The sequence below is a fragment of the Lepidochelys kempii genome, chromosome 7 (genome assembly GCF_965140285.1).
Source record: "Lepidochelys kempii isolate rLepKem1 chromosome 7, rLepKem1.hap1, whole genome shotgun sequence".
NCBI lineage: Eukaryota > Metazoa > Chordata > Testudines > Cheloniidae > Lepidochelys > Lepidochelys kempii.
In genome coordinates, this window is record NC_136386.1 from 46,388,553 (window position 1) to 46,411,455 (window position 22,903).

Genomic DNA, 22,903 nt, shown 5'->3' on the forward strand with positions numbered 1-22,903 from the left:
ATAGCCAATATTCATAACTTCAAATACAAAAATGATACACACATACAGACAGCATAATCATAACTACCAAATTACAACCTTTTCATAGACACCTTACTTGACCTCCTTTGTACAAGATTTGGTGCAACTATAGGACCTTGGTTGCAACAGTGAGCTAAACGGTCACAGTTCATGTCAATAACATCACAAAGGGTGGTTTGCTGTAACATATTCTGTGGGGGACGGGGGTCTCTGGCTAATTAGGAGTGATGGGAGAGGTGGAGGAGGGGGTTAAGATTCTAGCCAGTAAGATTATGTGGTGTTTCTTGGTTCTGACTGGCTATGTGATGTGTACTGCGAGGGTTCTGTTGAGGGCTACTCAGTGCGGTGCAGGCTGGGAGGGGTACCTAGTTTTCTGCCATGCATCTCTCTCCATTCCCACTAATATGAAAGGAGTCTGGTGCATGGCTTCAGCGGATGGGTTGCATTGGGAAGCCATCTCTCACAATTCTGGCATGTGGTTTACCCTCCATATATGTTCTGGAAGGTAAATGTCTCAGGTTTGCTTTGAAAGTTGTATTAAACGCTGGGGAAAGAGTCAGATGAGCAGTGCTGGAGGCTGAAGTCCTCTATTTGAGCAACAGGTGCATCATGGGTGCTGCGTGCAAACCTCCCCTGTGCTGCCCATTGCCAGCGTGCCACAAGGGAATTCAGTCCCAGGCTTCTCTCCTGAGCCTGCTAGCAAAGGTTGGCAGTATCTGCACTGCTGGTAAGGGTTCTTGTGATGGGGGAAACGGGTGGCTTGTGAGGGGTTCAGGCCAGTGGACAGAACAGCCATCTGATGGTAACACATTTCAGCTCCTACTGACATTAGCTGGATTTGAACTGAAGACCTGGCACTGAAAGACTCCTCGTGTTACTAGCAGTGGCCTGAGGCCATCAGTCCAAAGGGAAGCATTAGGGGTCCGTGGCACATTAATGTTTCAAACCTAGGCTTGTGCTGTTCGTGCCGCTACTGTGGAAAAGCAGATACACCGTGTGCGTGCCCTTGTCCGGAAGCAGAGATGTTTGCTGTGTATCTGAGGGCCAGGTTGTAGAGGGAGCATCTGCCAGGATGATTGGTCTCACTCCCCTGCTGGTTTTCCAGTAATGTTTCAGCTTTATAGACAAGCACGCGTGTGGCCAGAAGGCACCAGAACCATCAGCTCGAGGAAAGTGACAAGCGTCCCATTGAATCTGAAACTGTAACTTTCCCCTCACTCACCTTCTCTCATCTCTGCCCCTCCTCTTAACTCATCTTTTCCCCTTTTTGTATTTCCCTCCTTCCCCTTCATTTTTTATGGTTTGAATCTGGCTGCTCCTCTTGAGGCCAACATCCCATTGAAGCCAGTGGAGTTTCCCTCAAAGTAAGGACTGCAGAGTTTAGTCCCAGGTGTGTATACATCTCAAGCTTAATGAAAGATAAGAGACAAGAGAAGCTCAGCTACTGTGGTGATGGGTTGGGATAAGAACCTGTCTTGAATGGAGAATAAATCTGCAAGTGCTTAAACCCTGCCACATTGGGATCCTGGTTCTGGTTCAGTGGGAGGTCTAACAGGTCTTGCACATGTACAATCCTGCACCATCAACCAAACGTTCTTCTAAGGAACAGATGCCTAGAAATGGCTGGATCTGGAAAGCTAAATTCCCCTCTCAGCCCAGAAGTGATGTCTCTTGGCTGGGTCCATTTGTGGAGCTGTTTGGGGGAATCTAAGCTTGAGTAAGTATAAAGCCTGAATCCTCTTTCTTCTGGGCATAGGATGGGGTCAGAGTGACAGACCATTTGAGCACGTGGGGAACGCAGGCCTGCCTGTCGTTGAAGGTTGGTGCGGCAAACCAAGCCATGAGGTTTTCCCTTGCTGGTCTTCTGACAAACGGCGGGTTCTTGCAGTGCTGGGATATAAAGCAAATGCATTTGGTGGCATTTGAATTTCCAAGCAGACAAGCGTGGCTAAGCCCGTCCCCGCATGCCCTGGCTCTCTTTCTGTTTCCCGACAAACTCCAAGGGGCAGCATGCGGCATTAACAAGTCATTTCCTGCTTTTTTAATTTTGACAGGATTCAACTTGTATTTTAATGACTTCAGGTTGCACTGTAAATTAAATTTTAATTAGATCAGTCCCTTGTATGAGCAATTAAGAAGGCCTCTGAAGTGAAGACAGACCAGGTGCTGAGCTGGGGAAACCTGGGGTGATATGGAGTTGGATTGAAGAGACGAAAGGTTTCCCTCCCTGGTCCCCAAGGGGCAGAGTTTGGCAGCTGAGGCATTTTGCGCTCCAGGGTGAAGTTTTGGGTTTGGGGAATACGCCCTTCCGTGGCTCTTACAGCCAGTGTTTGAATGGCTGAACGTAATGTCCCTCTGCCTACCTGTCTCCATCCGTCCATTTGGCTCTGGACTATTCCCTTTGGGGAGGAAGAGGTTCTGATGACAGTGGGCCTGATTCTCCTTTGCCTCTTTGCACTGAAGTGGCATTTCCAGCCACTTAGGATCCTTTTGCATGTCCGGAGCAGTGTATGTGACAGTCAGGCTTGGTAGGATCAGTTTTGGTTACTGCCTTTCTCTGGGGTGGCTAGGACACAAGCACAAAGTGCTAGTGGCAATGGAGGTACCTATGAGCTGTCTCAGTTCTGCGCTCTGAGGGCTCCGTGCGTGTTATGCCATCCTTTCAGTGTTTGTGCTCCCGGCAGGTTCTTTGGTTGGTGGGCTAGGTGCTCATTCTTGCTGTATGGAGCTTCATGGCATCTGTGGGTGCTGGTGTGGGGTCTGCTTCCTGGTTTTGCTCTGACTCGCCACCCTTTGGACTGAAGGGAGGCCTGTTAGCGTCGGGCAAGTGCTGGGTAAGAGCCGTGCTTGCATGGGGTTTGATTTGTCAGAGGCGCTTTGTGTCTTCAAAAAAATAGCTCTTGCTGCCAAGAATGAAGATGGGAAATTGTCAGTCTCTGCCTCTCCCCCCTTTGAGTCTGCAGCGTCCATTTATTCATCTATCAGCTTTCCCTGTCAATCTATCTGCCGTGGTGTATCTGTTATCTGTCTGCCCATCTATCCATCATTTATGCCTCTTGCTATTCAGACCAAACCTGATTTGCTTTCGCTCGGTGCATTGGTCCTTTTGCAGACCCAGAGAGCTGCTATTAACCCACGCAGTGGCGTGCTCTAGGTAGGCTCTTCCCTGACATGGGTACATTCCTGGTGGTACCTTCACTTACGTTGTATCAGCCTCCCCCTTCCCTGCAGCATGGCACTGTGATCATGACATTATCGGCTGGTGCTAGAGCTCATAACTGCACCCTCTCAGACTTCACTATTATAGTGATGGTTTTAAATTATGAGCTCTTTCTACAAGGCCAGGGGCACTCCTCCCTTTTCTGCTCCATTCCTACTAAGACCTGGAATGACTCTCCCACAACCAGGGACCTGTGTTCAGTTACTAGAAGAAGACGGCCCTGCCCCGAAGTGGCTACAGTCTGAGGAGTAGAACACAGCTGCAGTCTTGACTGGGAGCAAGCGGGTGGCACAAACAGGCAGATGACGTGGGCTGGCCGGTGGGACTCACTTGGCCTTTAAGAGGGAAAATGCCATTGTGCCAACCCATGGGCACCAGCTGTGGGGCAGCTAGCCAGTTTGCTTGCTTGTGTTCCTTGTTAGCTGCCCTTTAAACCAGCTGGAAAAACAGAGCTGGGCAGCAGCCACAGAACCACAAAGCTTACTCATTAACTGGGAGTGGGGGATAGGAGAGCATGGAAGTCCGCTCCTCACCAGCACAGGGCCCTCTGAGGAGAATCTACTTACCTCCTAAGTGGGGATGCCTGACTGATCCTGGAGATCTGAGTTATCTATAAACTGTCTTTTCCTTTTGCAAATCATCCACTCTCCTCCAAAGCTGACATCTATGTCTGTTCTCATCAGCCAGCCTGCAAGCAGATGTGAGCTACAACTTCTCTTCATCCCATCCGGCTCGTAAGCAGGACTGTCAAGTGTTAGGATAAAGATATTCAGGTCTGCCTGTAAAGGCCTATACTCTAAGAATTTAGGTGTATTCTTGTCACTTGGCTAATTATAGAGGTATAAAAGAAAGAATCAAAATCACTGTCTGCTGGTGTAAGGGCCTTCTCTTACTGTGACAGTCTGAGGCCCTGTTCTTAGGCTAAGGCCTTTGGCTAAGCAGCAGAGGCAGCCATAAGCTGGGAAGCGAACAGTCACATCCTCACATTCCAAACTAGTCACATTGAAATAAGGTGCTACTGGGCTGTTAGGCACTATCAGGACAGAATTGTATTCCTATCACCTCCAGAGAAAGGGAAGTGCCTAGAAAATGTAAAAGGAAACTTAGTTTGATAGCATCCTGTCTGGCAAGAACTCACTTATCAATAGCTGGGATGTGAAATCCTCACTTCTGTATTGTTTTGGCATTATAGTTCCCACTTTGCTATTGTTTGTCTGTATAATCTCTGTCTGGTTCTGTGATTGTTCCTGTCTGCTGTATAATTAATTTTGCTGGGTGTAAACTAATTAAGGTGGTGGGATATAATTGGTTACATAATCATGTTACAATATGTTAGGATTGGTTAGTTAAATTTCAGTAGAATGATTCGTTAAGGTATAGCTAAGCAGAACTCAAGTTTTACTATATAATCTGTAGTCAATGAGGTGGGGGTGGGCGTGGGCATGGGCATGTGGATGTGGGTGAGAGTGGGGGTGTGTGGGAGATGGGAACAGGGAATGGGGGTAAGAAAATTGGAATCCTGTTTTGCTAAAGGGGGAAATGGAAACAGGGAATGGGAGTAAGGAAGTTGGAATCATGTTTGGCTAAGGGTAGGAATGGGAACAGGGACACAGGTGTAAGGCTCTGTGGTGTCAGAGCTGGGAAGGAGGATACTAAGGAAGGAAACTGGAATCATGCTTGCTGGAAGTTGACCCCAGTAAACATTGAATTGTTTGCACCTTTGGACTTCGGGTATTGTTGCTCTCTGTTCATAAGAGAAGGACCAGGGAAGTAAGTGGGTGAAGGAATAAGCCCCCTAACATCAACCTTGCTTAGCAAGGATGGTCTTGTGGCTGAAACACAGGGCAGGGAGTCAGCTGCTATAGGATCTCTGTCTGGCTTTGCCATGGACACGCTGTGTGACCTTGGGCTCCACTTCTCTGTGCCTCTGTTCCTCCTGCTGCCGCTTCACAGCCTGAAGCCTGCCCCCTGCTGACATCACCGCACTTCCATCCGGCTAAGCTCTTTTCTGTGTGTTGCTTGAGTTCACACCAGAATGAGTCATTGACCCAAGTGCCTTGCTTAGCAGACTCTTCCCCTACCTTGTCACTCCATTCATTGATTAGCTGCACAATTAGCTGATGGCCTCACTAATCTGTTGCTAAATCTGTGGCTTGCTTAACTTCCCCATTGATTTACTGTGTTATTGAGCCATTGCTAATTCATTGTGCATTTACTTTTTTGCCTTCAAGCCTGCTCTACAGTTTGATCTGATTAACTGCATCCCTTTCTCCTAACTGTTTCTCTCCCTAATCAACTCATGGTGTCCTTTGCCACTGATTTACTTCTCAACCAGCTCTACCACTCAGTTGCTTACTGTTCGCTTATCTGCACATGATCATGATTGGCCACTGCTTCCAAATGTGCTCACTAGGCTCCTTTTTTCTGCCTTGTTGTCTCCTCTCCCACATCTTCTATCACCTTCATCTCCTTGAACACCGCATCAGTTCTATATCCTCTACTCTTGTTTCCTCCTTCGCTGACACCACCTCCACAACGTGACCCCATCCTGTTCCTTGATAACCGCACTCCCATTCCCACAATTCCCTTTACCTCCTCCCCTCCTCCTTCTCCATCTGGTATGCTCATTCCATCTAGTCCATCCATGACTGCCTCATGTCTCACTCCTATCTAGCTCTGCTCGCAAGGAAATCTGGCTCCCCCCATTGGGCACTGCCTCACAGCTGCTGTGTCTTGCATTGACCTCTCGTTCTCTCACACTTCTTGCCCTGAATCATCCCCAAAGAACATTAATGAGAGTGTTGGGTTTCTCCTGTCATTTCCAATCCCTTCTACCATCACCTTCCCACTCATTCTTCTCCCCGAGCCACACTCACACTGTGTTCTCCTCTGCCCCTCCATGGAGCAGTCATCCACTGTCCCTCTGACTCTTTCCTATCTACCTTGCTCTCTGATATTAGTATCTGGCTCTCCTCCCCCACCTCGTCTCCTTGAAATCTCTGTGGCAGGGTTTCATAGATCCTAAGGCCAGAAGGGAGCACTGTGATCATCTAGTCTAACCTCCTGTATAGCACAGGCCAGAGACCTTCCGCACAATAATTCCTAGAGCAGAGCTTTCAGAAACACATCCAGTCTTGATTTAAACACAGGTAGTGATGGAGAATCCACCATGGCCCTTGGCAAATTGTTCCAATGGTTAATTACTCTCTCCATTAAAAAGGAATGGACTGCTTCTTTGAGGGACAGTCTGGGCACAATCAAGAAGCACCCTGTGCTGTCTTGGGGCTGGGCGTCTCTATATAAACAGGAAAAGGAAGCTGAGCAAGAGAGAAGGCACTAGAAGCCAAGCTGGCTGCTACAGGTTGTGGGCTACCTCAGCTCCAGGATACTAGCCTGACTTTGATTTCTGACTATAAGTTTGGTTGCTCTGACTCAAAACTGAGGTCTGGGCCTTATGAACTGGGTTAAGCTGCTCTTTCCCCGACCTGGTGGCTAAGGGAAAGGGAAAAAGCCAGGTTGTCTCCTAGAACAGTAAGAGAACTAGGAATTCTGCCGGCTGGGTTTGGTTTGGGAACCTTAAAGGGGACAGGTTTTTTGTTAGCTTTTTGGCCTCCCCACTCTGAGATACTGTACAGTCTCCAACTCTGATCCTTGGTGATGTCTTACCTGTCTCTGCCTTCTCACCCTCACCTCTTAATTTGCCTTCAGAGCTGGGTCAAATCTCCCATTCACCAAAACAGCCCCTCAAGCAGCCTTGTCTTCACCATACACTAGTCCTTCTTCAGGCTCTCCATGCCTTAGTTCCATCTCCTCTCCTCTAACATTTCCCACCTGCCCCCTTCTTCCCATCTCTGCACCTCCAATCCAACAGTAGCCATAAATTTTCTACTACTCACTTCCCTACTCCGCTCTCTTTTCTAAGCTGATGAATCAGTGATGGGGTGCAAGAGGGTGCTCTGAGTTGAGACTGAGGGGTTTGGAGGGTAGGAGGGGGATCAGGGCTGGGGCAGGGGGTTGGGGCACAGGAGGGGGTCAAGGGTGCAGGCTCTGGGCAACACTTACCTCAAGCAGCTCCCAGAAGCAGCGGCATGTCCTCTCTCCAGCTCCTATGTGGAGGCGCAGCCAGGCAGCTTTGCGCACTGCCCTGTCCGCAGGTGCCGCCCCTGCAGCTCCCATTGGCTGCGGTTACCGGCCAATGGGAGCTGCAGGGGCAGTGCTTGGGGCGGGGGCAGCATGCGGAGCCCCCTGGCTGCCCCTATGCATAGGAGCCAGAGGGGGGACATGCCACTGCTTCTGGGAGCCGCGCGGAGTGAGGCAAGCCCCTACCCCACTCCCCAGCTGGAGCACCAGAGTGGGGCAAGCTCCAGACCCCACTCCCCAGCGGGAGCTCGAGGGCCGGATGCGGCCCCCCAGGCCATAGTTTTTCCAACCCTGTTTTACCCCCTTCTCTCCCATTTTAAAGTTGGTACCACTAACTCCCCACCCTCACTTTCTCCAACCCCTGATTCCTCTTCTCCTCTCCACTGAGCTTCTCCGGAGAAAGACACCACAAATGTATTCTCTCCTCTTTCGCTTCTGCTATGTTGCTTGACAAGCAATATTATTTCACCCTCAGTGGATTCCAAACCCACAATCCACATGGCTTATTCGCAGCTTTTGACTCCCTCCTGAAATCTTCTCCCTCTGCACAAGATCTCACCAGCTTCTTCGCAGAGAAGATTGGTGGGCTGGGCTCTTGATCTCTCTTTTATTCCTTGTCCCCTCTGCACTGACACTGAAGTTGTCCCCCTGCTCCCTTCATCTGACCCCTCAACCTGGCCAAGTGATCCCCTCCCCTCCCACCTCCTGCTTCCCCTTACTCCCCACTCCTACACCTCCCTCATTCTCCTCCCTGCTCCATTGAAATTCCTCTCACCGTGATTTCCAGATGCCTCTTCCTAGCCAAATCACTGGGCCTCTACTCCACCCTCATCCTCTGCAACCTTGCTGCTTTTGACATCATTTATCACACTCTCCTGCTTGAAATCATGGCTTCCCTCAGCTTTGATACTGTCTTCTCCTGGTTCTTTTTCCATTGTGCTTTTCTGACCATTCCTGCAGCATCTCTTGGTTTGTTCTCTTCCTCTCCTTTCCAGCTTTTTCTGGGGATCCAGCACAGGGCTCTGTCCTTGGCCCCTTCTCTTTTCTCTCTCTCTGTCATCTCTCCGCGTGATCTCACCCACCCGCACAACTTCAGCTACCTTCTCTTTGCTGAGGACTCCTGTGTCTACTGCTCCATTCTTGACCTGTTTACTGCCATCCAATCTCACCTCTCAGGCTATCTCTTGGACATTTCCTCCTGGGTTTCTCACCATCAGCTAAAGCCTAACATGGCCAAAACTGAACTCCTGATCTTTCTTTCAAAACTCTTGCCACTCTTCCCTGTTGAACTTGCCACCGATCACTCAAGCCTGAAACACGAGGGTCTTCCTCAACTCCTTCCACTCCTGTCATGTCCAGGTGATGTCTGCATCTTGGTGTTTCTTCCTTCCGAATATGTTGAAGATCTCACCTCTTCTCTCTTTCTGTGCAACTAACACTCTTACCCAGGTCCTCCTCATCTCTGTCTTCAGTACTGCAGCCTCCTCCCTATGGTTGATGTAAATAGGTGCAGCTACATTGAGCTACACCAATTTACATAAGCTGAGCATTTGGCTCAGTATTTCCAAAAGTTCTTCTAGGTCTAGCAATCCTCTAATGACCCCCCATGCTGCTTGGGATGTCCTGCACCAGTGTGTTGTTACGGCCCTCTGGATATATCCAATGGGCCAGATAATCCATAGTCAGCTTTTTAGTTTGTACCCATGCTTGTTTTGCACAGTCATTAATGAGCATTAATTAGGTAGTTGGGCATATAGTGAGCTGATTTTAAATACCTGTCTCTGAGAGTGGGTGTGTGCGCGCACGCACAGTCTTTTAGCTGCAAACGCTTGCATGTGAGCCTGTGCAGGGTTAAATTGGAGATGGACATGAGGCTAGCTGACTAGTGGGTCTCTGGAGGGCTTTCCATATGGTTTTGGCTCTGTAGCCAATGCCTTGGCTATCAAATGATGTATGTTGTATATCCTGCTATGGGGGCATTCCTAGGGCCTTCTGTTATGAGATCTGTAAATCCTAGGTGGGGGATATGTGTAGGGCTAAAGGGTGTTCATTGGTGTTGGTTTACCCAGTGCCTAGAGCAGCCCCTGCAGGGTCTGAGAAAGCAGCCTAGCAGGCCTAGCCCCCAAGCTCCTTGTTTTTCCTTTCTCCCCATTTGGGTTGTCAAAAAGCAGCTCTGCTTCCCTTTGAGCAAAGATCATAAGGAGGAACGGAGCTCCCTGGTGGGAAGGACTGAACAATGCGGCATATTGTTGTGACCCCATTTGGCCTAATCTTCCGAAGATGATTTGAGGCTGCTTAAAAGCAGACCCGATTGGTGTGGCAACCAGCAGGTGTCCTCTTTTACCTCTAATTTAGAAACCAGTTGCTGCGGAAGGTTTGGGAACCTTGTTCGCAGCCCTGTTCCTGAGAGGAGCTGAGTGGCATGGAATCGCCAGTGTCAAGATGGGTGTTTTTTTCTTCTTCCTAGTTTAGATGCATCCTAAAGGTTGTGGCCGTGACTCTCCACATACTTGGAATGGCTGCAAACACCAGAGGAAATACACCAGGCATATTCGAAGTAGAGAGGCAGGAGCAACAAGTGTACAAGAGTGTCAGTATTTTCCCAAAAGGAATCAGACGGGAATCCTGGAGTCCTCTCTTTTGCTACTAGCGAGCCAATACAATTGAGGAGGTGACTTACCTCCAGCTCTTTGTGAGCCATAGGGCTGAGTGCAATTAGCCATCTGTCCTTTAATCATCTGATTGGCCAGGCTAAAAGACATCTTTGGTGTCCATGTGAAGGTTTAAATTGTCAGGAGTCCAAGGGAGGACTCTGTGTATCTGGCTGCTTCTGTTCCATCCCCTCTGCTTGGCTCATCTCAGCTTGGTTTGGCTCCTGAACTTCTGGAGTCTTCAGGGAGACCAAGTGAACAGAGACTCCCAACCCAACTATGGGATAGGAAGTATTATTATCCCCACCTTACTGAAGGGAAAACTGAAGCACAGAACAATTTATATGATTTGCTCGAGATCAAACCAATGAGAAATTAAGTGATTTGCTCACTGCATTCCACAAACAATCCCACTCTCCCAATCTCTGATTTCTCTAGAGTTTCTTCCCATTATGTGAATGTTTCGAGGGTATGTTCTGGAACTCTGGAAGAAGACACTAAGCCAACCGCTATTCTCAAGGAGGCAGTGGCATTCCATGAATACCAGTGAATAGCGAGTACATCTGATGTCTGTACCTACTGTTCTGGGGCAGTGTGAAAATTCCCAAGGAAGTGTAGCCAACGCACTGTAACCAATATTCTCCTCCTAAAGCCATTCGCCCTATGTCCATTTCATATGTCATGTCTTCCAACTTTCTTTAAAGTGAATTTCACATCACTGGCAGATGCTGGATGGACACGCTGGCACTGATGTTTTCCATTTATCTGTAGAATGGGGACAGTGTGGACAGCAGCCTGTTAGAGATATGTGTCACATGCCTAACATCAGACATAAGCTATGTACATGAAAGTAAAGGCCTTTCTTGGGTTTGGATTCAAACTTTGCAGCATGGCCTATCGCAACACTAATTCTTCGAGTGATTGCTCGTGTGCGTTCCAATAGGTGTGCGCGCACTGCGTGCACGATCATCAGAAGGTTTTCCCCCTAGCTGTACTCGTCGGGTAAGCTGTGGAGACTCCTGGAGTGGCATCTTTAGGGCAGTGTATATAGGTCCCTGCCGACCCTCCGTCTGCTCAGTTCCTTCTTACTGCCAGTAACGGTCACTGGAGCAGCTCAGTCTCTTGCATTCGCAAGTGCCTACCTAGTGGTTCCTTTTTCTAAGTTGATAGTTCGTTATATAGTAGTTTGTAGTTAGTTGGACTTGCTTCGGGGAGCTTCTCCCACCCTAGTTTCCCCAGGCACTGGGGCATGCCTCGGTTGCAGGGGTTTAAAGCATGCGAGAGGTGTGTGAAACCTATGCCCACATGCAGTCTGCCCACTGCCTGTCTCAAGTGCTTAGGAGAGGGCCATCAGACAGATAAGTGCCCAATTTGCAGGAGCTTTAGATCTAGGACTAAGAGAGAGCGGGACTATCGTTTGAAGCTCCTCCTGATGGAGTTGGCCCTCCGCCTACAGCCAGCACCGGAAGGACTCCTCCCGGCATAGAGGATGTCCCGGCACTGAGGACTGGTGCCGCTCCCCAACTTGTAAGGTCAGTGCCACTAGGCGGCACCGCTCACAGTCCCCAGTGCCGCATAAGAAAAAGACGATGGATAGGGATCGTTCCCCCATCAAGAAGCCATGAGGGGATTCCAGCGGGGTGCGTCCTCCGGTGGGACACCTCAAGGCCTGGCACCATTGAGTCTGGTGCTGGTGGACTCCCCGACTCGGGAGGATTTGGAAGAAGAGCTCGACTTTCCCTCCACACTGGACACCTACGGGGCAGCACGGGACCTCATTGCCATGACGGCGCAGTCCCCAGTCCTGCATGCGCGGGCCCAGGCACCGTCAGCAGCACCGGCGACGACGCTGTCTACAGCCTCTATCCCAGCACAGCACGGGGCTGTGGATCCTGTGGCGGCACCACCTCTAGTTCATCATCATGGCAAACCTATGATGTTATGGTGCCGCTCACCATCTCCCCGGTACCATCCGGCTCCGCCCTGGCATGGTCTGGCACAGAGTACTCGTCCAAGTCAGACGCAGAGTCTTCTGTCTCTAGACGCAGCCGCTACTGCTCCTGGTCCCAGCACTACAGACTGGTGGAATCATTGGCACCGGCGGTCACCTGGCTGTCCCAGTGGCAGGGCCCAGTCCAGTGGCCCTTTTGGACCCCTTGGGCCTACCATCAGGGTCAGGGCTCCAGGCCGGCATCGGTGGCATCTGCACCCTGTGCCCCCCACCCCCAGCAACCTCGCTGGCTCGCCAAATCCCAAGGGCTCCTGAGGACCCCGCTCGAGACAGGGACTCTGGGCTGTCACGCTCAGGCACAGAACCCGAACCAGCGCCATCAGTGACACTAGAGCCACCTCCAGTCACGAGAGGCTCCGAGATACCTGACCTGGCCTCCAGAGAGCCAGAAGGGCAGGAAGACCTTGTCCCACAGGCGTCCTCCTCCTCACCAGACCAGGCGGTGGCAGGCACCACCACCACCCTACCAGCAATGGACACCAAGGGACATCAGGACCTCCATAGGAGGGTGGCCCTAAACCTCAATCTCCAGGCAGAGAAGGTCATGGAGGGGTCTGACCCAATGGTGGACATCCTTGCTCCTGAGGGTCCTTCTAGGGTGGCCTTGCCGCTCATAAGAACAATCCAAAACACCACTAAGGTGGTCTGGCAGACTCCAGCCTCTATACCACCCACCACTAAAGGGGTGGAAAGATGCTATTTTGTGCTGCAGAAAGGGTATGAACACCTTTTCACCCACTCCTAACCGGGGACTCTGGTGGTCAATGTGGAAAATCACAAAGAGCGGCAAGGACAGTCGGGTCCCGCACCTAAGTCACGGGATGCTAAGAAGCTGGACCTTTTTGGCCGGAAGGTCTACTCGACCAGGGGGCTCCAGCTTCGAATGGCCAACCAGCAAGCGGTACTCAGCCACTATACTTTCAACTCTTGGAGCTCGCTGGCAAAGTTCCAGGAGTTGCTCCTGGCTGACTCACGCAAGGAGTTTAGCATGCTCCTTGAGGAGGGCAGGGTGGTCTCCAGAACCTCCCTCCAGGCCACGTTAGATGCAATGGACTCGGCAGCTCAGATAATAGCCACCGCCATCACAATGAGACGCAGTGTGTGGCTCCAGGTGTTGGGGATACCACCTGAGGTGCAGAATGCAATCCAAGACCTCCCCTTTGACTGTCTGGGCCTGTTCGCCCAAAATACGGATACACGCCTGCACAGCCTTAAGGGCTCACGGGTGACTTTGAAGTCTTCGGGTATCCACACCCCTGCACCTCACAGAAAGCATTTTAAGCCTCAACCCCCATCCTGCTTCTACTCTGGGCCTCCTAGGCGAGACTCGAAAAGGAGACGGGGCACAAATAATAGGGGGCACCCGCCACAGTCCTCCTCAGGCCAAGGCCAGGGTGTGGCCAAACAGCCCCCTGGCCTGAAGCCAAACTTTTGAAGATGCGCCCGAGGACGGAGCATCAATTTCAGTCTCGGATCCTTACCCCCCCCCCCTTTGTGAATTGACTCTCCCACTTCTACTGTGCTTGGTCCCAGATCACGTCTGATCATTGAGTCCTCAGCACAGCAGGGGTGGGATATTCTATCTAATTCTGTTCCCGCTCATCCTCCCATCCCCCTTCCCCGTCCCTCTTCAGGGACCCTTCTCATGAACAACTCCTCTTGCAGGAGGTGCAATCACTTCTCACTCTAGGGACAATAGAGGAGGTTCCTCAAGAGTCCAGGGGCAAGGGGTTCTACTCCTGCTATTTCCTTATCCCCAAGGTCAAGGGTGGGATCCGGCCTATCCTGGATCTGCGAGACCTCAAAACATTCATAAGGAAAGTGAAGTTTCGCATGATCTCTCTGGCCGCCATCATTCCTTCCCTGGATCCGGGGGACTGGTACGCTGCCCTCGACTTGAAAGATGTGTACTTCCATATATCCATTATCTCGGCCCACAGACGATTCCTGAGATTCGTGATCAGTGGCCAGCACTATCAGCTCTCGGCGGCCCCCTAGGTATTCACCAAGTGTATGGCGGTCGTGGCAGCCTTCCTCCGCAAATGTCAGGTGCAAGTATTCCCATACCTAGACGACTGGCTCATCAAGTCCAAGTCCCAAGCACGGGCTGCAGAGCATGTGTCCCTGGCCAGGGCCATATTCCACAGGCTGGGCCTCATATTGAATGTGCCCAAATCCACACTGGCCCAGATGCAGAGAATAGAATTCATAGGGGCTCTCTTGGACTCCACGCAAGCCAGGGCGTTCCTGCCCGAGATGCACTTCCAAGCATTCAAGGACATTATCGAAAACTTTTGCTGGTTTCCCACAACCACGGCCAGAAATTGCAGGAAACTATTGGGGCATATGACAGCTTGCACATAAGTGGTCCAGCACGCCAGGTTACACCTTCGGCCCCTCCAGGCATGGTTGGCGGAGGTGCACAGGCTGGGTAGGGACCCGCTGGACACAATAGTTACCCTCCCCCCCCATCCTCGAGTCTCTCCACTTGTGGCTGCAACCACAAGTTGTCTGTGCCTTTGCCAAACCCCAGCCTATGCTATTCCTAGTCACAGATGCCTCGGCACTCGGTTGGGGAGCGCTCCTGGGCAATATCAGAACCCAAGGCCTGTGGTCCTACACAGAACTATCTCGGCATATCAAAGTAAGGGAGCTGAGGGCTCTTTGTCTGGCATGCCAAGCGTTCCAGGCCCGCCTGCAGGGTGCATGTGTGTCGGTGCTGATGGACAACACTGCAGCGATGTTCTATATAAACAAACAGGGTGGTGCTCGCTCCTCTCCCCTGTGCCAGGAAACCCTCGAGCTGTGGGATTTTTGTGTTGCCCACTCGATACACCTAGAGGCGTCGCACCTTCCAGGAGCGAAAAAGGAGCTAGCTGATCACCTCAGCTGCTCATTTCATGGTCACGTATGGTCCCACAGGCCGGACATCGCACACTCAATTTTCCAGAGGTGGGGCTTTCCCCACATAGACCTGTTCGCGACGCAGAGCAACAGGAAGTGCCTGAGGTTCTGCTCTTTCCTGAACCACAGTCCAGGCTCCATTGCAGATGCCTTTCACCTTTCATGGATGAGTTACCTGCTGTATGCGTTCCTGCCCTTCCCTCTCATACACAAAGTCCTCCTCATGACTCGCCGGACGGTGCTTCCTTGATCCTCATAGTGCCAGTGTGGCCCCGCCAGCACTGGTTCACCATGCTGTTGAACCTCTCAGTGGACAGATTGGTGACGCTTCCTGTGTGCCCGACCCTAATCACACAGGACCATGGCTGTCTGCAACACCGCAATCTGGAGCCCCTCCACCTCATGACATGGAAACTCCATGGATGAGCCTTCTTGAGCTTCAGTGTTCGGACCCAGTGAGGGAGGTCCTGCTGGGAAGTAGGAAACCCTCCACTCGTGCCACATACCTGGCAAAGTGGAAGTGTTTTTCCATTTGGTCTCGGCAAAGGGGAACCGAACCACAGCTAACGCCAATTCCCCTTATTTTGGGCTACCTGTTATACCTTAAGCAGCAGGTTTAGCAATATCATCTCTCAGTGTAGACCTTGCTGCCATTTTGGCCTTTCACCTGGGGGCAGCGGGTGGGTCAGTCTTTGGTAATCCCATGGTGGGCAGGTTTCTCAAGGGCTTAGACAGACTTTATCCCCAGGTACGATGGCCTGTTCCCCAGTGGGACCTCAATCTGGTCCTGTCTGCACTCATGGGGCCCCCTTTCGAGCCCATGGAAACCTGCCCTCTGTCCTACCTTTCCTGGAAGTTGGCCTTTCTAGTGGCCATAACCTTGGCCAGAAGGGTCTCCAAGCTCAGAGCGCTGACTTCCAAACCCCCCTATATGGCCTTTTATAAAGAAAAGGTGCAGCTACACCCTCACCCTGCATTTCTGCCAAAGGTAGTCTCCCAGTTTCCTGTGCACTAAGACATATTTTTACCTGTGTTCTTCCCTAAGCCCCATGCCAGTAACAGAGAGCGCATGTTCCATTCCCTGGACGTTAGATGTGCCCTAGCATTCTACATTTAGTGCACAAAGCCATTTCGTAAGACACCACAGCTCTTTATTGCAATCGCAGAAAGGATGAGGGGGCTCCTGATCTCGTCCCAGTGCATTTCGTCATGGATCACATCCTGTATCAGGACTTGCTACGACCTGGCAAAAATTCCAGCCCCTCTGCTTACGGCGCACTCCACAAGAACGCAGGCATCGTCCGCAGGATTCCTGGCTCAGGTCCTTATCCAGGACATATGCAAGGCAGCAACGTGGTCTTCCATCCACACCTTCACGTCACACTATGCCATTACCCAGCAGGCAAGGGACGATGCAGCCTTTGGCTGGGCAGTCCTGCACTCAGCAACCAGGTGATCTCCGACCCCTCCCCCAGGAAACTGCTTGGAAGTCACCTATTAGAATGCACATGAGCAATCACTTGAAGAAGAAAAAATGGTTACCTACCTCTCGTAACTGTTGTTCTTCAAGAAGTGTTGCTCATGTCCATTCCAAATCCCACCTGCCTCCCCTCTGTCAGAGTATTCAGGCAAGAAGAAACTGAGCAGGCGGCGAGTTGGCAGGGACCTATATACACTGCCATAAAGGCGCCACATCAGGGGTCTCCACAGCTGACCCAACGGGTACAGCTAGGGGAAAAATCTTCCAACGATTGTGCACGCAGCGCACGCGCACCTATTGGAATGGACATGAGCAACGCATCTCGAAGAACATCAGTTACGAGAGGTAGGTAACCGTTTTTTCACCTGCGCTCTTTAAATGCTAGCAATACACTGATGATGCCCATCTCTACAAATCTTTTATCTCAAGAACAAACCGTACCACTACCCTACTATCTTGGTGCCTGAATGAGGTCTGATCTTAGATGAGGAGCAGCTGGCTAAAATTAAACCCAGGGAAGAAAGAAGTGATGCTATTAGGTAGAGAGAAGCACGTGAGAGTTAGCCAAAAGCCAAACCATCACTCTCAACAGAAAGCATTTGCCACACTAGTGTCAACACAGTATGCAACCTAAGAGTTCTCCTGGCCTCCTCTCAGATTCTAGGTGGCCAAATAGCAACTATCCTCTTCCCCCTCAAGCTGGCTAGAGACTTCATCCCATCCTGTCAGGCACAACCTGGTCAAAGTGACCCGTGAGTTGGCTCCATAGGATGTGAAAGTTAGTTTGAATTCCTAGGTTTGGTCTTCAGAGCTCTTATTAGGTCATAATAACAACCCAGAGACTGTTTCTCCTTCATGACCACAAACTCCTGAGAGACCTGCAGTCATCAAGTGCAATGCAGTTCTTACCGGATCGCGAAAGGCTGGCAGGAGCTGGAGACAGAGCCATGTCTGTTTAGTGGCCTTCCACGAGAGACAAGGATGACCACAAACCTGCCTGCCTGCAGGACCACAGGCAAGAGTCACCTCTGTTTCATAGTCTGCCAGTAAACATTACTGTGGTGACGTACATTACTACGTAAAAATACAGAAACTCCTCTACTCTGTCTTTCTTTACAAGTGGGGGGAGAATATGCAGCAAGAAAAGCTAAATTCTAGCCAGCCCTATCCTCTTCTGAATGTGAAGAGGAGAAAAGACTACGACCTTGTGTTGATCTTTTATATACATTAAGCATTCTGATATCATGGTGATGGGCAGAGAATAAATAATGGGATGGGTAGTGTCAAATCATGGAGGGGGCAGAACATTGAGTTTGGATGTGTTGGGGGCAGATGATGAGCCTGAGCGTAGACTCTCCAATGCAGATGCCCTGGGAACATCTCCTTGTTGGGTGCCTCCTGTTTGAAATCCCGTTTTGTTGTTTCGATGCCCACTCTTGGTGCTGGAGTTCCAGTTGGACATGTCTCCTGCAGGCTGTAAAGCTTTGAAAGTTCATTCTCTGGGCTTTGTTGCAATAATCTAAAATAACTTATTGACCTTCAGTTTCCTGATGGAGTTGAGTTAAAGGCCCAAGGGGCACAACAGCGGGGAGGGTTCTTGTTTGGTTTGTAATTTTAAAAAACCAAGAGAGATGAGAGCTGTCTCTGGTCTGCCTTTAAAAACAACTTTAACCCTTTTTATTTAATACCGTTTTTGATCTGTGTTTGATATTGTTTCACCTGCCTTCAAGTAGGAGCTGTAGATGCTTCAAATGGATTGGAAGGTTGTCCGTGTTTCCTCTAGCCTCTTGAAGGGACCAGTATCCTTGTCAGAAATGTGATTTCTTTACAGTGGTACACTCCACTGACTCACGCCAGATATTACCTGCTCCATGGGTAGCAACGTTATGCAAGAAGGACTGGTTTCGGCTCTCCTGCAACAGACAAAGAAGAGACTAGAACAAGAAATTGATTTCCTCCATTATCTCCATTTCACTGATGGGGAAACTGAGGCACGGAAAGCTTAACACCAACATTTCCAGAAGTGGCCATTGAATTTTGGATTAATTTTCAGAGGCCCAACCTGAAATATTTTGGGTCTGGTTTTTCAGAGGTGCTGAGCACCTGGAGAATCCCCTGATTTCATCTTGAGTCTCGGGTGCACCATGCTTCCACAAATCAGGCCTTGGGTGTGGCCCCTTCCGAAAAATGTTGTCTGTAACCTCTCTGTGGCTCAGCTTCGCTCTCTTTAGAATTGGAATAACACCCGCCTCTCATATAGCAAGCAGCCTGCTCTTGGAGCTGTTTTTAGCATGGCTTTGATGCAGCGTCTGAACCGGCAGCTTTCTTGGAGCATCCTGGAAGGGTGTTGAGCTTTCACCAGCTGTTAAGTGAGAGGTGACAGAGCTGGCTGCTGCCATACCACTGCATGTGTGAAAGGGGGGAAGGCAGCAGTCAGTGGCCATCAGCAGTGGCACTGTGGCTTCTGATGTTTGCTGTGTGGTATTGTCCGTGATTTCACTAGCTCAGGCACCGAGGGAAGTTCATCAGCTCTTGGTTTTATGAATCAGATAGAGGCAGATTTCCCTGCAGAACTAATATCACACCCCGTTCACTCCCATTTCCTTTTGTGCAGTACTAGAGGTGGTTGCAGGGCAGGATCAAGTGGCGTGGGGAGCTCTGCACTTGAGTAGCAGGGGCTGCTGCAGTCAAGATTGAGGACAGAACCATGTGGGTTCCCAGGACTGCAATTGCAGGGGGTGCTCCAGATCAAGACAGATGGATCAACAGCTGTGGGAGAAAAAGCTCCCAGAGCAGCAGCCAAGGCTGTCTAAAGCCCCTTTTGTGGGGAGAACAAACATTTCCCCCAGAGCCTGTCTCCCCTAGACACGCAAAGCTAAGATGCAGTGCATATCGCAGTTCCACTGCATGGTGTGGGGTGAGTTGTAGAGGGAATGTGTGGGGGAATCTCCAGTCCTGGGACATGCTTCGTGCCAGCTCCATGAGCAGCCATGTGGGCGTGTGTACTGGGGGGCCAGGTGTCTGTGGCAGTGATGTGGCCTGTGCACTCTAGCTGTGGGTGGGGAGTGGCGCTGTAAATGCTGTACAGGTCATGGGGCACGATGAGGACCCCTGTGTCTGGCACCCAGGCAAAAACCATTCACCTGGGCTTTGTGCAGCAGCTTCACACACTGTCCCTCACTTCACTGTGGTTCCTCTAGGAATCATTGTTTGAAAAAGGTTGCCCTGCTGTTGCTATTGACCCCCTGGGTTTTGCTAGCCTGGCTCAGCCACCTGCTCCTCAGCTGGGGAGCCCTGCATAGTATCCCCCATTTCATTATTAGACCAAGCAGCCAGTTCTGGGTCAGGAATCAAGAAGGCTAAAGAATCACGCAGGTCTGGCCCCCTTGGCGTGAACCTTCTGGGCTTTAAACATTGGTGCTTGTTCATAATGATGCTGTGCCAGGGGCAAGGCTGCCCAGAGCTGCCCTCCCTGGGAGGTGTGGGATTTCGGGCCAGGCCAAGGTTTTCAAGAGCCGGCAGGGCTGTTCTCTGCTCTGTCTAGTGTGCCGCTCTGCTCCCTGCCATTCAAACAGAAATGTTACCTTCGTGCTTGTGATAGTCATGGGATTAACGGAGCAGTAGAAGAGGGGATGGACTTGTGGACAGAGCACTGGCCTCGGGAGATCGGAGTTCAGTTCCTTGCTCCACCACATGCTCCCCGTGGGACCCTGGGCAAGTCACTTAACTGCCCCGTGCCTCACTTCCTCCATCAGCAAAATGGGGGTTGATACCTCCCTACCTCAGAGGGGGAGGGATAAAATCCAGCCACGAGAGGCAGTGACAGTGCTGTAGAGAGAAAAGGAGGACTTGTGGCACCTTAGAGACTAACCAATTTATTAGAGCATGAGCTTTCGTGAGCTACAGCTCACTTCATCGGATGCTGTAGAGAGACTCTCTCAGGGAGTTTATTCTCCATGGCCCATTTGCTTAGCAGAGTGGCGTCTTGAGGCAGCTAGTGAGGGCGGAAACCTGTCTGCTAGAACCTAGACTGAGACCCCCCAAACTGGCTGTACACTGTCTGTGGTCACAGCTGTCAATCAGGACTTTACAGTGGTGAAGCTAGTGATGTAGGAGTGTCTGTATCCCATCCCCTGCACTGTTCATTCCTTTATCTCTTCTTGCTCTTTAAAGTCCCCTTTCCAGCACCGTCACCCTTTCTTGCTGTTCTGTTAATACAGCTTGTGTCCTTTGTCCCTTCTGCTTTCCAGGCCCTGCAGCTATAGAGCAGGGATCATGCTGCAGCGAGTTGGCAGAGGCTGTCTCGGCATTGGGCTATTTGGGGACATGGGTTTGAGCCTGTGCTGCACATCCCAAAATAAAGTTACCAGTTATTTTAAAAGAAAAAACAACCCGCCTGCCGTCTCCGCCCCCAAATCGCAGCATTGCCATCAACAGTCAGCCCCCTCTGCCAGGCAAACCGTAAGAGATGTCAAACAACACAGCTGCTGGGCGGGCGAGGTGTGGGTGTTAGTCAGAGTGTCCAGCTGTTCTTTCAATGTGGAGTCCATCCCCCCAGGTCCCCTGAGCCTTGCTGGTTTGATCCTGCATGGTACCAGTGTGAGTCTTCTCCTGTTTGTGCCCTCCTCCCGCCCCCAGTCCAGCTCAGCTGGCACCTGCGGGTTCAGAAAGGCATGCTTCAGCGAGACTGCCTCTTCCAGCAGCTGGTGCAGAGCTGGACTCATTGGATCGCTGAAAGCCTTACAGTGGGCTAGTGAGGAGGGAGGGACGGGGGACTGTGGCCAAGGGTGAGGGGAGCAGCAGGGGTGGGAAAGTTGTCTGAAATCTCATGAAGTAGCCTCAAAATCCTCTTCCCTTGCATTTCTGGAAGGAGCTGCTTGATCTGTCTTTTCTGGATTATCTGAATCACTCCAAGAAGTGCTGAGCATATGCTGAGGACTCTCACAGCCACTCCCCAAAGCTGAGGCTTTCAGGCTCAGCAGGTCCCTGGTTGGAGCAGTAGCCGGGCCTCTGCGGAGCCCCCCTTGCTCGTGTCAGTTACGAAGTGCTTCAGTAACAACAGCAGAGGAACATCTGCTTCTCAGGGCCCTGCGAATGAAACACAGACACTGGCCCAGGTTCATCCCTGCGGCAAATCCATTGAACGCAGCGGGGTTCACACCAGGATTTAATTTTACCCCATCTCTAGGCTGGTGGGAGAGGAGGCCAATTCTCTGCCGGTCATGGAGCTGAGTCCTTGAGGCTTCTGCACAAGTTTCAGCTTGTCCTGTTGAAGAGAGTTTGATTTGCTTTGGCTTCCCTTCCTCGGAAAGATTGCTTTAACCCTCTGGATGCTGGCTGTCGCAGAGAGAGTCTATTTCATTGGCTTCATGGCAGGACAGGCTACACAGGTTAAAGCCCGAGGGTTTACCTGCACTAGCTAACATGCCTTGTCTTCACTGGGATTGTAACACGTGCTAGCTTAACATGGGTTACAAATACAACTTTTTTCCTGGTGACAACACAGCCTCTGTGCATAGGACAGATGTAACTGTCGGAGCGGGGTAGGTGGGGTGGGCTCCATTGACATTGGTAGCAGCTCATCAGGTGTTAAGCTGTGCTGATGTAGGTTGGCAGGGTGTGATGTAGCATAACCCAGTGTACTGGCAGCTCTGGGGAAAGCCGCCTAATGGAATCCTAGCTAATGTCATTTGGGGATTGACTTGAAAGATCTGCAGCGAAACCCACGGGAATCTAGCATTCTCCCCAAATGCAGCATCCTCTATCTTTGCTCAGCTGAGCACATTGAGCCAGCGAAGGTTGGCCCTGCCCCATAACTAGCCCCCCCGGAGGGTTACCCTCTGAGGAATCAGTGTGTTCTGAAACACTCATACTGAAAACTAGGATTGATTTTGTTATCTAACTGGAAATGCTCTGGGGTTAAATTTGCACAGCTGCAGGGCCACAACTCACTGTCAGTTCAGAGTAGAATGCATCACCATTCCACCCCAAGGAGAACACAGGTAGGGCACTATACGATGAACAGGCTGCTCTGAACCTTGCGGCCTCTCCATCGGTCCAGAGCAGAGATCCTCAGCCTCTTTTCATACCATGGCCTCCCTGTGCAGCCACTCACTGAAATTCTTCTCCTCAGATGACTCCCACAGTCCTTTGCATGCTCTTGTGATGTTTGAGAGAAGAATGTGGAAATGGGCACGGTGGTTTGGGTGGTAACTCCAGGAGCCCAGTCCTGTGATGAGATGAGCATCCTCTATTCCTTTGACTATCTTCTCTCTCCTCTACCCTGTGCTGTCCATGGTATTTCTAAGGCACCTCTTGTGATATCTCAGTGCCCAGTTGATGGGCGTCAGCATCTTTCAGCATCTCACTGGTTCAGGCCCTGGTGTCTGAGGTGGACAAGGTCCAAATGACTGGATTTTGGCCTGAGACCAAGGGTAGAAGTAGAGTCACAGCTCCCTTGAGTGTTACAAGCCACT

General features: G+C 50.9%; 2 protein-coding genes across 3 annotated transcripts in view; both read left to right on the top strand.

Annotated features, from left to right (window-relative positions):
- The window catches only part of ACY1 (aminoacylase 1), a 451,002-nt gene that overhangs the window by 133,238 nt on the left and 294,861 nt on the right, over nucleotides 1-22,903 (top strand). The gene's annotated exons all lie outside the window — the stretch shown is intronic.
- TEX264 (testis expressed 264, ER-phagy receptor) overlaps nucleotides 1-22,903 on the top strand; it is a 130,219-nt gene that overhangs the window by 77,059 nt on the left and 30,257 nt on the right. The gene's annotated exons all lie outside the window — the stretch shown is intronic.